Here is a 17,682-nt window from a genome sequence, read left to right as displayed (position 1 = left end):
TCTATCTATCTATCTATCTATCTATCTATCTATCTATCTATCTATCTATCTATCTATCTATCTATCTATCTATCTATCTATCTATCTATCTATCTATCTATCTATCTATCTATCTATCTATCTATCTATCTATCTATCTATCTATCTATCTATCTATCTATCTATCTATCTATCTATCTATCTGTCAATAAACAATAGATGTGTGATACTGAGAGCTAGCAGGGGCCTGGGAACACGATCAAAGCGTTGTCTAGGCTCCAGTTTCCCAGTAGCATGATATCACTAATATGACCTTTGTTCCATTGTTAGCCGGGGGACATTTGGCTGCGTTCGGTTGCTGTAGTTGATACATACATAATCCCCAACAGAGGTACACCTATATTGTGTTTGTAAGATAAGATGTTCTTTTATTAATAATGCCCTCGGGGAGATTCGGTTCATAGCAGCACAGGGGAGAGGGAGGGCAGGTACAGGCAGGGTCAAGGGTCATAGCAGCACAGGGAAGAGGGAGCGCAGGTACAGGCAGGGTCAAGGGTCATAGCAGCACAGGGAAGAGGGAGCGCAGGTACAGGCAGGGTCAAAGGTCATATCAGCCAAGGGGAGAGGGAGGGGAGGTACAGGCAGGGTCAAGGGTCATAGCAGCACAGGGGAGAGGGAGGGGAGGTACAGGCAGGGTCAGTTCTCAAATTCTCCAGCCGTTAGTTCTCCAGCCGCTAGACAAATTGTAATAAGAATAGTAATAGTAAATAGTTATAGAAACATTTAAAATTGTATAAATCCTTGGTGTCAGGTGACTTGAGAGCAAGGCCAGATTAAGAATTCAGAGGCCCCTGGGCCAGATTCTTGTGGAGGCCCCCCCCACACCCACACACATACACGCACAGTGGCGTTTTTATATGTCACTAAAATAAAAAAATAAAAAGCTGGATCCGTAACATTGTCCAACCAATCCTCCTGGTTTTCATGTTCAAGGACCGCCGGCGGCGGGCTGTAAATGGTAAATGGCTGTCATCATCGCGGTCTGCCTCAGAGTCAGAGTCATTCGTGTTGGTGTTGGGGCTGGGCTGTGGAGATGCGGCGGGTGTATACGAACAGGTGGCAGCCACTGGTGGTGGTGGGCCGGCTGAACTAGAGGCTGCCGCTGCCTCTTCTCTGTCGCTAGCATCAATAATAATAACGTTAGCATTCTCGTCCTCTCTGCTCGCGGTGCCTGGCTCAGCCCCTTTAACGTTGCTGATACTACTAGTGCTAGCCAGGGGGCTATCCTCCTTACCTGATGGGGTGAAAAAAGTAGAGATAGTCGGTATGCTTTGCCGAAGTAACGCGCTCTTTCTGTCCCTTTTCTGTTTAGATTTTAACTTAGCAGCTCCGCTTTCCCACCGTTTAACATTTTTATCCATGTTTTTTTTGTCTCATATGATCATACAGTACTACTCCAGTCTTAGCCTACTTGATCAACTTGCAAGTGCAATTCTCGCGGTCAGTGGTCACCTGACCTGACCTGACAGTGACCCCTGGACCTGGACGTCAGTGTCACGTAGACTCAACGTCTCTCACCCCTCATTATCAAACAATCAATCATATTTTTATTTGCAATACAAAAAATGTAATAAAAATAGATAGAGAAGAGATGAGATGATACTAGTAGTCACTATAGATGCTGTGAAAATAAACGCTGGATGAGGATCTGATTATATATATATTTTTTTTTGTATTTTTGTATTTTTTTTTTACTAGTGTGTAGTGGAGGCCCCTAGTCACTAGGGGGAGCTCGATGATATCCGCTATCAGCACCGGCGGGTCTCTGCTGTCTGTCATGAATAATGATCCCAATCTGCCTCATTCGTGTCGGGGCTGCGTCTATTCTTTTACCAACGGATTTCCAGTTCCGCGTTCGCGTTCTGCGATCTGATTGGCCACTGACGTTTCTGGTGCGATCTGATTGGCCACTGACGTTTCTTAGGCGACTCTTTAGAAGTTGGTTAAGGTTAGAGTATGGAATCAGGGCTGGTGTTATATCGCCCTGCTCTAAGACAAACTCTAACCTTAACCAACTTCGAAAGAGTGCCTAAGCTTAACCGGTGAAAAAAAGAGGCGTCACACGATTGGCGCTACCAGAAACGTCAGTGGCCAATCAGAGCGCAGAACGTGAACGCGGAACTGGAAATCCGTTGGTAAAAGTATTCAGGCGTCGGGGCTGGGATGTGGAGATGCAAGTTTTGACTTTTTATTGCTGTTTTTACCTCAAACGGAAAACCTCAAACTCTTATGAAGAGGAGAAAAAATACTCAAGATTAGCCACTTGCAGACGGCAGGGTGTGATGTACTGTATATTTTAGTTGATGAAATATTTTTGTTGACTAAATATTTTAGTTGATGAAATATTTTTTCATTTCAGTGTCACAGTATGACATCGATCTCCAAAATAAGAAAAGGATTTTTTTTAAATGTGGGGCCTCTAGTGACGAGGGGCCTCCAAAAAAAATAAAAGTTAAAAAAAAAAAATATATATGTGGGGCCTCTAGTGACGAGGGGCCTCAAAAAAAAAAATAAAAAAAATAATAATAATAATTTGGGGCCTCTAGTAACGAGGGGCTTCCAAGAGGCCTCTAGTGATGAGGGGCTTCCAAGAGGCCTCTAGTGATGAGGGGCCTCCAAAAAAATAAAAAATAAAAGTTAAAAAAAAATAATTTTTTTTTTTTTTTAAATATATATATTTGGGGCCTCTAGTGACGAGGGGCCTCAAAAAATCAAAAATAAAAGTAAAAAAAAAATTTAAATAAATGTGGGGCCTCTAGTGACAAGGGGCCTCCAAAAGGCCTCTAGTGACGAGGGGCCTCCAAAAAAATACAAAATTAAAGTTACATTTTTTTTTTTTAATATTTGGGGCCTCTAGTGACAAGGGGCCTCCAAAAGGCCTCTAGTGACGAGGGGCCTCCAAAAAAATACAAAAATAAATTTAAAAAAAAAGATTTTTTTTGTTTTGTGCCCCTCGTCACTAGAGGCCCACAGGCCACGGCCCAAACGGCCCGGTCGTTAATACGGCCCTGCTTGAGAGTGGTGCATATTGGCTAGGTGTATACATACAAACATATTGACAAATGTAGACGCCAACATGAATGGAATTAAAGTTAAAGTTCCATATTATCTCCCATATACACATCTATATTCTGTGTTATGCTGAGGTTAAAGTTCCAGACAGATTATCTCCCATATACACATCTATATTCTGTGTTATGCTGAGGTTAAAGTTCCCGATTATCTCCCATATACACATCGATATTCTGTGAGATGCTGAGGTTAAAATTCTCCCATATACAGATAAAACTCTTCTAGAATGCATGTGAATATATGACACTTTGATATGGTGTAAAATCACAATCCGGGATGATTATTTATCATTTATAATTTAAAATAGTGATTTCTTTTTTTAACCACATAGATTTGAGATGATTATATTCATATATGGGTGGTGGGGCTAATGATTTATGTTTATGTTTGGATCATTGCAGGCACATGCACACATAGAGCCCAAGGGGTGCTTGAGCACCTGCCCTTTTGAGCCTCATAAAAAAAGTTCCCTTTAAAAAAATATATATACCATAAATCCTCAAATATAGGACGGGTCTTCTATTTACCTCAGCTGCAAAGAGCACCAGGCCTTTATTAGAAAGAGGCTTATATAAGAGGCAGGCCTTAATTTAAAAATTATTTTATTGCATTATTATTATTATTATTATTATTATTATTATTATTATTATTATTATTATTATTATTATTATTATTATTATTATTATTATTATTATTATTATTATTATTATTATTATTATTATTATTATTATTATTATTATTATTATTATTATTATTATTATTATTATTATTATTATTATTATTTTTTTTTTTTTTTTTTTTTTTTTTTTTTTTTTTTTAATACGTACCTTGTCCGTCTACATTTATTTAGACTAGCATTGGTATTTAAATATTGAGTGCTGTTGAGTAATTGTGGGATTAACGTAATTCACACACTGAAGTTGGAACTGTCTATATAGGTTGCGGGGTCCGGGGACGATTTAGTGTGTGGTACCTACCTTCTCGACTACCTCAGTCAAATCGAGCTGATGATAACATGCAGTGGCTTTAGCTGACACTGTCATAGCATCATGATCTGTAATGTGTCAACTGGACAACACCAGCCTCGCCTGCCAACGCCATATAGATAGCGAACGTTAACGTTTGCAAGCGAAGTCAACGTCATCCAGCTGACACCACAGATCTAGATATTATGACAACGTTAGCTAGCGGCTAACGCTAAAGCTAACGCCAGCCAGAGGGACATGTTAATGTAGTCAGTGTAGTGAGAGGCAGCACTTGATTTGCATTGGCAAGAGTTTATCTCATTCTATATCACGGCACGAAAAAATATATATACTTTTTTTTGCGACCTTTGGAGACCGGCCTTTATTTGTCTGCATGTATCAAACCCTCTGCCATTATAAGAGGGCCGTCCTTTAATCGAGTACCCTCCACTATTAGAGGATTTACGGTATATATTTTTTCACCGTTACGCATATAGACTGCCCACTCATTGAGGGACACGAAGAAGTCAAGTCCGATGGGATTTGGGAATCTCAAATACAAAGGGATTGGAATAAAAAATGCATTTATATTAAACAATACAGAATATACAGCACTTCTTGGGGTCTGTAGGGTAAGCACTTATTCCCCCCGCCCCCCTGAACATTTATGGAGATGTATGGGCCTTGTAAGTCAGTGATAAAAGAGTCTTTCAAGGATAAGTGAGCTCCTGCACTGATTATTATATAGTTCAATATTCAATATTTGATCACCAAAACCCCCCCAAAAAGCATAAAAAGGGGGCCCCCCGCCCGAAAAGGGCCCTTAAAAATCGGGCTTGCGCTCAGTCAAAATACACATATATATAGTGCCCTTTTCAGCCTTTGAGCACCTGCCCCTCTAAAGTCCTGTGCATGTCCCTGGATCATTGACTGGGCTTGGATAGTTTTGTGGATGGTTGGTGTCTGTAACAGTGATGATCTCTTTGTTTTGTTTGCATGGTACAGCTAAGATGGCCGCATCTTGTTACCGCTCACTACTCCTGCTGGTGCTTCTCAACATAACAGGTAAACAACGACTAATCACGCTGTAGAGTGTAGACCATAGAGCACTGCCACACTTCCGGGATTCTAAAATCATGGGAGAGAGAGCGGGGGAGAAAATTAACGAATGTGGATGAGAGCCTTGACATTAAGTGGTTGTAGCTATGGCTATGGGGGTGCGGGAGACATGATCCAATAGACTTTTATACGCCTGAGTCTCCTGAACACGGCGCGACCAATCCCAAGTCGATCAGCACTTTCTCGGCCGAGCTATAGTTGCCTACTCCCGAACTATGCATGCGCAGATTGCCCACGGAGTCTAGGTCCATCAATCTGCGCATGCGTAGTTCGGGAGTAGGTGCAAAAAAGCGACTACAGCTCGGCCAAGAAAGTGCCGATCGACTTGGGATTGGGCGCGCCGTGTTCAGGAGACTCAGGCGTATACAAGTCTATTGGATAATGTCTCCAGCACCCCCACAGCCGTAGCTACAACCACTTAATGTCAAGGCTCTCATCCACATTCATTAATTTTCTCCCCCCGCTCTCTCCTCCATGAGCTCAATGTAACGCGGAAGTGCAGTGAGCTTGTGAGGGGGCGAGGGGTCTCCTGAACACGGAGAGACCAACCCCAAGTCAAGACTCCTGGGCAATCTGCGCAATGCGCCAGTTGGGGAGTAGGTGCGGAAAACAACCATAGCTCGGCCGAGAAAGTTCTGATCGCCTTTGGGTTGGTCTCTCCGTGTTCAGGAGACTCAGGCGTATAATAAAGTTTATTGGCTCATGTCTCCAGCACCCCCACAGCCGTAGCTACAACCACTTACGGTCAAGGCTCTAATCAACATTCATTAATGTGATCCCCCGCCTCCCATGAGCTCAAAATACTGTATAAAGTGTTCAGTGGTCTATGTTCTAATCACGCTGTACCATGGACCACGTTCACATGGCAGCCATTTTGCTCCACTGTGTGAATATGGTCAGTTACATGGCTCTCTTTCTCCTTTTAAAAGCTCAGCTGTACTTTTCATAGGGCCCGTTTGAAATCAGTGCTCACCTCTCCAATTGAAACGTGGATGCTGTTTCTCTAATAGAATAGTTCACTGTATAATAAGTTACTATATTATATTATATAGTAACTTATTATACTGTGCGTTTCTCCAGACCTCTGTAGGCAGAGCCAGGGGGTGGAGCCAGCAGCAGCAAACCCTCCACTAGCTCCATTCAAGCCTCACATTAGACCAAAACAGAAAATGTAAACAAAATTCAATAACAAGAAGGTCCCTTTTGCATAGAAGTCGCTATTTTGGCATTGCAGAGTCTACCTAAGTAAAAACATACCAAAAAAGCCCCTTACACAGTTTTGAAATCCTTTCACTCGGAGCCTCCACCTCCACCAATAATCTCTCTCTCTCTCTCTCTCTCCTCTCTCTCTCTCTCTCTCTCTCTCTCTCTCTCTCTCTCTCTCTCTCTCTCTCTCTCTCCTCTCTCTCTCTCTCTCTCTTTCTCTCTCTCTCTCTCTCTCTCTCTCTCTCTCTCTCTCTCTCTCTCTCTCTCTCTCTCTCTCTCTCTCTCTCTCTCTCTCTCTCTCTCTCTCGCCTCCCTCTCAGTGGTGAGGGGCATCAGGATCATCGGTGGTCAGGAGGCGGAGGCTAACTCCATCAAATACCAGGCCTCGCTCAGTACCGGGGTACCACTACTGCGACCGCCATCCTCATCAACACGCAGTGGGTGATGTCTGCTGCCCACTGCTGGAGACCGTGAGTTACTGCACCTTCACAACTGTCGAGAGTTCCAAACGGTTGATTGATTGATTGATTGATTGATTGATTGATTGATTGATTGATTGATTGATTGATTGATTGATTGATTGATTGATTGATTGATTGATTGATTGATTGCTTGATTGATTGATTGAAAATTGTATTAACAGATTGCAGAATGGGTACAGTACAGTACAGTACAGCTCAATACACACAATTGATAAGGGGATGCAGACCAGAGAAAGACTTTCGTCTTGTTTACATCAGGGTCCCCCATTTTCAATTCATCATAACATATATGACATACACGACATACAGATAGACAGTACTGCTACATCTATACATTTATGACATACCAGATTTGCAAATACAGTACTGTTTGTGATACAAAAAAAGTCTAAAAAAGAGAGTATATACATTTGACGTAGAAACTGTACATTGGAGGAGGTTGGGTAGGTGGGGGGGGGGGGGGGGGACTGTACATTGGAGGTGGTTGGGTGGGTGGGGGGGGGGTTGGGTAGGCGGGGGTGGGGGAAACTGTACAACTGTACAAGTAAAACTGTTCATTGGAATATCGACGAAACCCATACTTGGTTCCAAGAGGAGGGTCTCGTGTATTCTTGGGTTAGGTCATTTACTGTACATTGGAGGGGGTTGGGTTAGGTAATATCCCTCCTAGTTACACATACACACAGTCCTCATATCCCTCCTAGTTACACATACACACAGTCCTCATATCCCTCCTAGTTACACATACACACAGTCCTCATATCCCTCCTAGTTACACGTACACACAGTCCTCATATCCCTCCACATACACAGTCCTCATATCCCTCCTAGTTACACATACACACAGTCCTCATATCCCCCCTAGTTACACATACACAGTCCTCATATCCCTCCTAGTTACACATACACACAGTCCTCATATCCCTCCTAGTTACACATACACAGTTGTCATATCCCTCCTAGTTACACATACACACAGTCCTCATATCCCTCCTAGTTACACATACACAGTCCTCATATCCCTCCTAGTTACACAACCACACCTACTGTAGTTACATACACACAGTTAATTACACAAATACACACTCCCCCACACATATGTATTTCATCTGAGAGGTCAGAGTGCAGTGTCGCCCCTGGTACAGTTTGGGGGTTCAGTGCCTTGCTCAAGGGCACTTAGGCAGGGATGGTGGGCACCGTTGATGTAACACCAGCCACCCTTCAGTCACCAGCTCACAGCTGGAACACACCCTCCTGTCTGCAAACGGGGGGATTGAACCAGCAACATTTTGGTTACAGTTACCGGAAGCAATTGATTGTCAGCGGCCATGTTGGATATTTAACCCTTTACGCCACTCCTCCACAGGTATCGGCTCATGAGCGTGGTCATGGGAGAACACAACCTCCAGAAACGTGAACCCGCTGAACAGCACTTCAGAGTCGTCAGGCTCGCCATCCACTACATGTACAACTACAGGACGTTTAACAATGACATCATGCTGCTCAAGGTAGGAGTGACATCACGCTGCACAAGGTAGGGAGTGACATCACGCTGCTCAAGGTAGGGAGTGACATCGTGCTGCTCAAGGTAGGGAGTGACATCATGCTGCTCAAGGTAGGGAGTGACATCACGCTGCACAAGGTAGGGAGTGACATCATGCTGCACAAGGTAGGGAGTGACATCATGCTGCACAAGGTAGGGAGTGACATCATGCTGCTCAAGGTAGGGAGTGACATCTTTTCTTAATCTTCCAATCACAGTTGTTGCTTCCCTCTGACAAAAGTTCTGTAAAGTTCTGTTAAAGTTCTGTTATATGTTAAAAACGCAATGAGATTGAAAAATATACGAGAGATTCTTTCAACAATTATGTTATCGATTAATCGGTGCATCTAAACGATACATTTTCACCCCAAAGAAAAAACAGACAATTGAAGATTTACCTTTAACTTTACTTGCATACTTGAATTTTTTATTTTTCATAGAGCATTTTCTTTTAACAATTTAAGTACTTCTGAATGAAATCTCTTCTTCTTCTTTTGTCTTTTTGTCAGACATTTAACCACCACAGATGAAAATGTTTTCAAGCTTCAATGTAGACATTTTCTCAGCCGAGTAATCGTTCATTTTTTTTTTTTTTTTTTTTAATCAATTCGTTTACTTGGATGGGGCCTTTTTAACCCTTTCACTACCACACTACAGACGGTTAACCATCTGTAGTGTGGTTGTGAAAGGGTTAACCCTGTGTTGTGTGGCAGTGAAAGGGTTAACCTTATGTAGTGTGGTTGTGAAAGGGTTAACCCTTTGTCACGTGGCAGTGAAGGCCTGTTAAGCTGTAGCCCTATTTTCAGAAATGTTGCCGAAAGGTACATGCCTAAGTAAATGGAAGATTGCTCCACTTCTACAAGGTCAATTAGCATGTTAGCATCTTGGTATCTAGGAACATCTAGGGACCTGGGGGTATGTATTCCGAGTGACAGAAATATTGTGTCTGTTACTAGGCTTGAGTAAATTGTGATAGAAAAAAGGAGAATATAAATTATGATTTTATTTTACATCTGTGCCGGTGAATAACACCATGAAAACATTGAGGTTATTTTGCTTACGCTCACTGAGCTCATTCACCACCTTCTTGAGATCAAGTGTACAAATAATCTAAGCAAATGAATAAAGGGAAGATGATTAAACAGAAGGATTTGTAGATACAGTAATAAATTATAATCAATTTTAATTATAAATTCATATTTGACCTTGAACTTGACCTTGACCTTATTATGGCCAAATCATACATCTATGGATAGGGAAAAGGCTACTCTTTCCAATGGCAGTGTTAAATCTGGATTTAGTCATTTCCTTGCAGTTTAACGATAAAAGAGATATAATTAGCATTTTTTTGATAAATTCTTATTTTCTGTAAATCTTATAAAACATTGGTAAAAACGAAAATATACACTTTGACTGCTGTTTTGATAGGGTTAAGGTCTTTATTCTTGGTTACATTTGAAGAAAAAAAACACAACATTAACCTCTTAACCTTCTGTATTGTGGCAGTGAAAGGGTTAACCCTTTGGTAGTGTGGCAGTGAAATGGTTAACCCTTTGGTAGTGTGGCAGTGAAAGGGTTAACCTCTCTCTCTCTCTCTCTCTCTGGGCCCAGCTGCACCGGCCCGTGGTCCTGAACGGCGAGGTGGAGATCGCCACCCTGCCTGGCCCCGGAGACCCGCTCCCGAAGTACCGCTCCAGCTGCCGGGTGAGCGGCTGGGGGATCACCCGGCTCTACGCGCACCGCCTGTCCCCCGTGCTGCGCTACGTGGATGTGGACTTCATACCCAACTGCGAGTACTACTACTACTTCAGGATCAGCAACAACATGGTGTGCGCTGGCTCCTGGAACGGAGGCAAGGACTCGTGTCAGGTGAGACGGAGAGGACTGGTGTCAGGTGAAGGACTCGTGTCAGGTGAGACGGAGAGGACTGGTGTCAGGTGAAGGACTGGTGTCAGGTGAGACGGAGAGGACTGGTGTCAGGTGAAGGACTCGTGTCAGGTGAGACGGAGAGGACTGGTGTCAGGTGAAGGACTGGTGTCAGGTGAGACGGAGAGGACTGGTGTCAGGTGAAGGACTCGTGTCAGGTGAAGGACTCGTGTCAGGTGAAGGACTCGTGTCAGGTGAGACGGAGAGGACTGGTGTCAGGTGAAGGACTCGTGTCAGGTGAGACGGAGAGGACTGGTGTCAGGTGAAGGACTCGTGTCAGGTGAAGGACTCGTGTCAGGTGAAGGACTCGTGTCAGGTGAGACGGAGAGGACTTGTGTCAGGTGAAGGACTCATGTCAGGTGAGACGGAGAGGACTTGTGTCAGGTGAGACGGAGAGGACTTGTGTCAGGTGAAGGACTTGTGTCAGGTGAAAGACTTGTGTCAGGTGAGACGGAGAGGACTTGTGTCAGGTGAAGGACTCGTGTCAGGTGAGACGGAGAGGACTCGTGTCAGGTGAGACGGAGAGGACTTGTGTCAGGTGAAGGACTTGTGTCAGGTGAAGGACTTGTGTCAGGTGAAGGACTCGTGTCAGGTGAAGGACTCGTGTCAGGTGAAGGACTCGTGTCAGGTGAAGGACTCGTGTCAGGTGAGACGGAGAGGATGATGATTTAATGAGACTATGAGCTGTATGTGTATGTCACTGAATTTCCCTGTGAGGGATTAATAAAATATATCCTTATCCTTATCCTTATATGGAAACACATATAAAACAAACACTAACCAAATGTTCATAATGCAGAAGAAAGCCATAGGAATTGTGAATCAAGCTGATTACTATGAACCGACAAACGCACTCTATATCTTATATATATTTAAATCCCAGTTACAATATCACAATAACGTGTGACAGTGATACAATTCAACAATCCACAGATTCAGATTCCTCCTAATTAACATCCACAATCCACACGTAAAGACGCTTCAATTTATGCTTGAATGAAACACAATAAAAAATATCCCTGCGGGATTCACATTTTCAATGCTCCGTTATTAAAATAACCACAGTGTGTCGTGTGCGCCGTAGCTATGACGTGCATTATTTAGGAGAAAGTAAATCCATAGGCTGAATATGATTTATTATCAGCATTTTAGGTATATTATTTTACATTTCAAAAGCATTTCTGTTACCAGTTTAATTCTTCTCCTCTCTTCTCCTCTCTTCTCCTCTCTTCTCATCTTGTCTCCTCTCTTCTCCAGGGTGATTCCGGGGGGCCTCTCATTTGCGACGGCCGGCTGGAGGGCATCGTGTCCTGGGGCATCAGCTGTGCCAACCCCTACTTCCCTGGGGTGTACACCAAGGTCAGGAACTACATCCCCTGGATCAACTGGTTGGTCAAGCAATGATGCAACGACATCGTGGACCGGGACGGAAACCAGCAGACACCACTCTCCACTATTATCATTATCATTATCATTATCATTATCATTATCATTATCATTATTATGGAGATTATATCGGTTTCTCTGTGGGACCACATTGTGTACAGTACGGATAGGGCAAGGCCTACACAGATAGGGCTACACAGTTCAAGGACATAAATACTGGAGTTTTAATAAATGATTAATAGACACTTCCAATCAAACTTCAATTTCATTTGACACAGCATGAACAGACACTGTGGGGTACAGGATACACACAACGACACACACAACGACACACACAACGAGGTCATGCTGGTGTTACAAACCTTCTACAGCAGCAGGTCATCCGGAGAGAACGTGCTTGAGTAAGAATCAACTAGGGGCCTTTTTTTTTTTTAAATAATAATAATACATTCGATTTGTAGTGGCATTTTATATTTGTGGAACAAATCTCAAGGTGCTACAATGTAGAAAAACATAAAACTAGTAGTAAAAAAAAGTACATAAAATAAGTAGGACTAAAACTAGTAAAGAAGTAAAAAATAACATAAAATAAGGGCTAAAACTAGTAAAAGAGTAAAAGAACATAAAATGTGTGGAGCTGAAACTAGATAAAAATCAACAAAAGGCTCTATTAAAAAGACATGTTTTGAGGCTCTTTTTAAAAGCATCCACGGTCTGTGGTGCTCTCAGGTGGTCAGAGAGAGCATTCCACAGGCTGGGAGCGGATGAGCAGAAAGCCCGATCTCCCATAGTGTGGAGTTTGGTCCTTTGGTGGGTCTTCTTCTGGTGGGTCTTCTGGTGGTTCCCAACACAAGTGGTGATAATGTTTGTGATGTGATGTTTGTGATCTATTTCACGTCATACATAGATCAATACAGTCCATATTAATTAACCTCATAAACCCGATCCATATTTTCAGAAGATTCGCCTAAAAATACATACCCAAGTAAATGGAAGATTGCTCCACTTCTACAAGGTCCATTTATATGTTCTTGGTATCTAGGGACATCTATGGACCTCAGGGAATGTATTCCCAGTGTCAGAAATATTGTGTCTGTTACTATGCTTGAGTAAATTGTAATGAACCAAAGGAGAATATACATTTTATTATTATTATTATTATTTTTTTTTAGGGTGAATAGCACCATGCTAACATTGACTAAACTTGAAAAATCATTCAGCACCCTCTTGAGATCAAGTGTACAAAAAATCTAAGCAAATTAATAAATGGCAGAAGATTTACAGGGGTTTTTGTAGATATTCAGGGAGTACTGAATTTTGCCATCCGGACTCATGCAATTTGAAATATGAATATAGAATAATAGGATATCAGGCCTGTACATGTTTAGTGGGTTATAAACAAATCCATGCTGCTTGAACTGACACACCACCAGGTGTTGAACTTTAACCATTTATTTCTTAACCGTCTATAGTCTTTAGCCCTGATAGCCAAGTTTATCTACTAGTTTACCTACAAGTATCTACTTATCCTAAATGTCAGATAAAAGATTTTTCAGTAAGCAGGAGCTGGAGGTGATGTATGAGGTTGAAGAAGAAGAAAGAAAAACCTTTATTCAGACTCATTTAATACGTTTTAACACAACCTTTCATTGTTAATCTGCCAACAGGTTTAGTTTTTTCTGTTAATCTGCCAACAGGTTTAGTTATTTCTGTTAATCTGCCAACAGGTTTAGTTATTTCTGTTAATCTGCCAACAGGTTTAGTTATTTCTGTTAATCTGCCAACAGGTTTAGTTATTTATGTTAATGTCCCAACAGTTTAATTTTTTTCTGTTAATCTGCCAACAGGTTTAGTTGTTTCTGTTAATCTGCCAACAGGTTTAGTTGTTTCTGTTCATCTGCCAACAGGTTTAGTTATTTCTTTTAATCTGCCAACAGGTTTAGTTGTTTCTGTTCATCTGCCAACAGGTTTAGCTGAAATACGAAATTAAAAGTATCTCATATTTACCATCACTCAATCCCTCTAAAATTACTGTTGATCACTCGTAAAGTTGAGAAGATATTTAAAGGTGCTATAAATACAATTTATATGTACAGTAATCATAAAAAAAGAATACATCCACAGATGTTTTAAAAAGGTGTGAAATAAAAGTATTACTTTCCCCCCAAAACAAATGCTTTGATGAATGAATATATTATTTTTAAATGTTTTGCGGGTCCAAAATGAATGTTGTTGTTTACATGTTGCAGGCATGTATCCCCTCCCTACTTCCCATTTCCCCACGTGGAACGCACCTGATTGGATACAATTTTGTGCTGGTGCTCTAGTGCGACATCTAGTGGCTGAATGTTATCTATGGCACCTTTAAGATAGAACTTGCAATGTTATTTTTCGAGAATCTCATTCCTTTTTACATTTATTTTTAATTGAAAAGTTACAAAAATAAATAAATAAATAAAATGTGAATACCTTTCTTAAATTTCCTCGTAAATGTAAACTTTTGATATAATTGCAAATTGAAGAAGGTCTGGTGACTACCGGCCCCTGGCCTACTATATTATTCTATTCCTACGGTTATGGACTTTAGCTACAGTTGTTGTGGACTGATGCTGTATAGACCTGTTCGCTGTCCACGTCAGACTCGGTGTGCACACGCATCAAGGGGGCAAAAGGAACGTAATCCTGGTCAGAACAACGGGGCAGACTACAATATATTTGCATTTGTTAACCATGCTAACGATCTAAACAATCAATCCATTCCCAAGCTAGATATGTAAAAAGTGAAAGACTCACACTCACAGCCATACTGATTTGGCTAAATTACATCCCGCCGTTTTCATTTTAAACAACTTCTAGTCAGGGGAGTGTCATGGTTTCTCCATAGAGCCCCTTCGTGCTTTTTTAGCGCAGAAGCTCATGCAGGTAGGGGGCAACTTAGTCACGTGACTCAGTCGGTATTGCTGATTGACTCGAACTCGCTATATTAGTAAACAGCGAACAGGTCTATAGGTTACTACAGGGACACTTGAGGCATTTGAATCGCCAGGGAAACCAATAATGACAATAATACACTGCTTGTGATTTTGCCATGTATATTATGGTTCCCATGGTAATGCTGGTTGTAGGGGAGAACGGGGGGCGTTGTCACACGGGTAGATTGTCACATTCATTATATTTCACCACCAGAGGATCCTGTCTCCCATACTTTGGTATTTAAATGTCCAGAATTGGGGTCAGAGTTCACCTACATTGTCATCTTTGGAGTGAAACAGCTGAATTTGAGGTGAGAGGACTTTTTGTGTTTTTCATGTCCATTTGTAAATATTCTGCTCCTCAGTATTTTTCTTCTAGGCTTTTACACAATTGGTTTATAATGAAACAATTATTACCCCTAAAAAGTGTGAAGGGATAGCTATAGTTTAGATTGTTCTTAGCTAGCTAACTAGTTGTTAGATGGCTGTTAGCCTTGATGCTATCAAGACATTCCAGTTGGGGTTGTTCGTCACATTTTATTTGGGGTTGGTTGTCACATGTTGTGTAGGCTATTATTGTTAGGCCGATTTATTGTGTTCTTATTTTGTTATATAGGATGGCCTAAAGATGTGTTTCCTGTTCATGTTCATTAAGATGCATTAAGTTATGTATTTGTCAACTTGTCAATGCAATTAAACTTTCAAATTTAGTTCTGCCTTCTTGTCTATTCTCAGTCCTTGCCCCACAATGGTGGAATTAACTGCCCACCCCAGTTAGGACAGCCGAAACCCGTCCAATCTTTCGCCGTCGACTAAAGACGCACTTCTTCAATCATTATCTGAAATCTAAATCTTGTCTTCTTTTTAAGATTTTCCCATTAAAAGTTTTAAAACACATGGTGACAACCAACCCCATAGTGTGTGACAACCATCCCCATGATGGGGTTGGTTGTCACAATGTGTCAGAGTGTCTTTGATAGGTGATTAACTCTTTGTTACAATACGTTGGAAAATGAGAGGATACACATTTCAAGCCAACATCTTAAGCTTCAATTTAATGTAGGAATGACTATTGAAAGATGTTTTAATTATGACTTCAAGAGGACGTAATCAGAGCAGCATAACTGGACCACATACCACTTTAACATAACCTTTAATTAGAGCAGCATAACTGGACCACATACCACTTTAACATCTCCTATAGAGGTCAATGGATCAAGGGTCAACAACTGGAATACTGGACACCAGCAACCTGAGTGCCCCCCCCCCCCCCCCCCCGAGAGGTGTAGAGGGAGACTTGGTGCCCCCCCCCCCCCCCTGAGAGGTGTAGAGGGAGACCTGGTGCCCCCCCCTGAGAGGTGTAGAGGGAGACCTGGTGCCCCCCCCTGAGAGGTGTAGAGGGAGATCTGGTGCCCCCCCCCCCTGAGAGGTGTAGAGGGAGACTTGGTGCCACCCCCCCCCCCCGAGAGGTGTAGAGGGAGACTTGGTGCCCCCCCCCCCCCCCCCCTGAGAGGTGTAGAGGGAGATCTGGTGCCCCCCCCCCCCCCCTGAGAGGTGTAGAGGGAGACTTGGTGCCCCCCCCCCCCCCCCTGAGAGGTGTAGAGGGAGACCTGGTGCCCCCCCCCCCCCCCCCCCCCTGAGAGGTGTAGAGGGAGACTTGGTGCCCCCCCCCCTCCCTGAGAGCTGTAGGGGGAGACTTGGGTGCCCCCCCCCCCCCCCAAGAGGTGTAGAGGGATACCCGGTGCCACCCCCCCCCCCCCCCTGAGAGGTGTAGAGGGAGACTTGGGTGCCCCCCCCCCTGAGAGGTGTAGAGGGAGAATGGGTGCCCCCCCCCCCCCCCCCCTGAGAATAGATTTTTGGAGATAGCAGGTAAACAGTATATCTTTAGGGAGAGATAGCAGGTCAACAGTAGATGATATTTAGGGGGAGATAGCAGGTCAACAGTAGATGATATTTAGGGGGAGATAGCAGGTCAACAGTAGATGATCTTTAGGGGGAGACAGCAGGTCAACAGTAGATGATATTTAGGGGGAGATAGCAGGTCAACAGTATATCTTTAGGGGGAGATAGCAGGTCAACAGTATATCTTTAGGGGGAGATAGCAGGTCAACAGTAGATGATCTTTAGGGGGAGATAGCAGGTCAACAGTAGATGATATTTAGGGGGAGATAGCAGGTCAACAGTAGATGATCTTTAGGGGGAGATAGCAGGTCAACAGTAGATGATATTTAGGGGGAGATAGCAGGTCAACAGTAGATGATCTTTAGGGGGAGATAGCAGGTCAACAGTAGATGATATTTAGGGGGAGATAGCAGGTAAACAGTATATCTTTAGGGGGAGATAGCAGGTCAACAGTAGATGATCTTTAGGGGGAGATAGCAGGTCAACAGTATATCTTTAGGGGGAGATAGCAGGTCAACAGTAGATGATCTTTAGGGGAGATAGCAGGTCAACAGTAGATGATCTTTAGGGGGAGATAGCAGGTCAACAGTCGATCTTTAGGGGGAGATCTTTGAGAATGAGGTTGTTGTTCCCGCACGCACCACATGGTCAGTTGGCTCACCTCGTCCCTGTAGTGAGACTCATCATTGTTGTTAATGAGCCCCACCACAGTTGTGTCATCCGCAAACTTGACGAAGAGGTTGGTGTTATGTTTCGGTGTGCAGTCGTGAGTCAGTAGTGTGAAGAGTAGGGGGCCGAGCACGCACCCTTGGGGGGCCCCCATGTTCAGGATGATGGTGCTGGATGTGTTGTTGCCAACCCAAACTGCCTGTGGTCTCCCGGTCAGGAAGTCCAGCAGCCAGTTGCACAGCGAGGTGCTCATCCCCAGCAGGTCCAGTTTCACTATCAGCTGTTTGGGGGATGATAGTGTTAAATGCTGAACTAATCCTGAACTGGCTGCCTGCTTAAACATATCCCAGTCTGTGGTGTCAAAGCAGTCTTGAAGTGTTGGGGAGGCATCCTCTGGCCAC

General features: G+C 43.0%; 1 pseudogene across 1 annotated transcript; it reads left to right on the top strand.

Annotated features, from left to right (window-relative positions):
* Positions 1–5,086: 5,086 nt before the first annotated feature.
* LOC311229840 (trypsin-4-like) lies at positions 5,087–11,756 on the top strand (annotated as a pseudogene). The gene is made up of 5 exons: positions 5,087–5,141; positions 6,722–6,871; positions 8,250–8,391; positions 10,038–10,295; positions 11,610–11,756. The product of its transcript is annotated as a trypsin-4-like (transcript).
* Positions 11,757–17,682: the final 5,926 nt, after the last annotated feature.

Source organism: Notolepis coatsorum (genome assembly GCF_963971535.1).
Source record: "Notolepis coatsorum genome assembly, chromosome: 6".
Classification (NCBI taxonomy): domain Eukaryota; kingdom Metazoa; phylum Chordata; class Actinopteri; order Aulopiformes; family Paralepididae; genus Notolepis; species Notolepis coatsorum.
The sequence above is the reverse complement of the archived record's forward strand: the minus strand, read 5'-3'. Positions and strand labels throughout refer to the sequence as shown.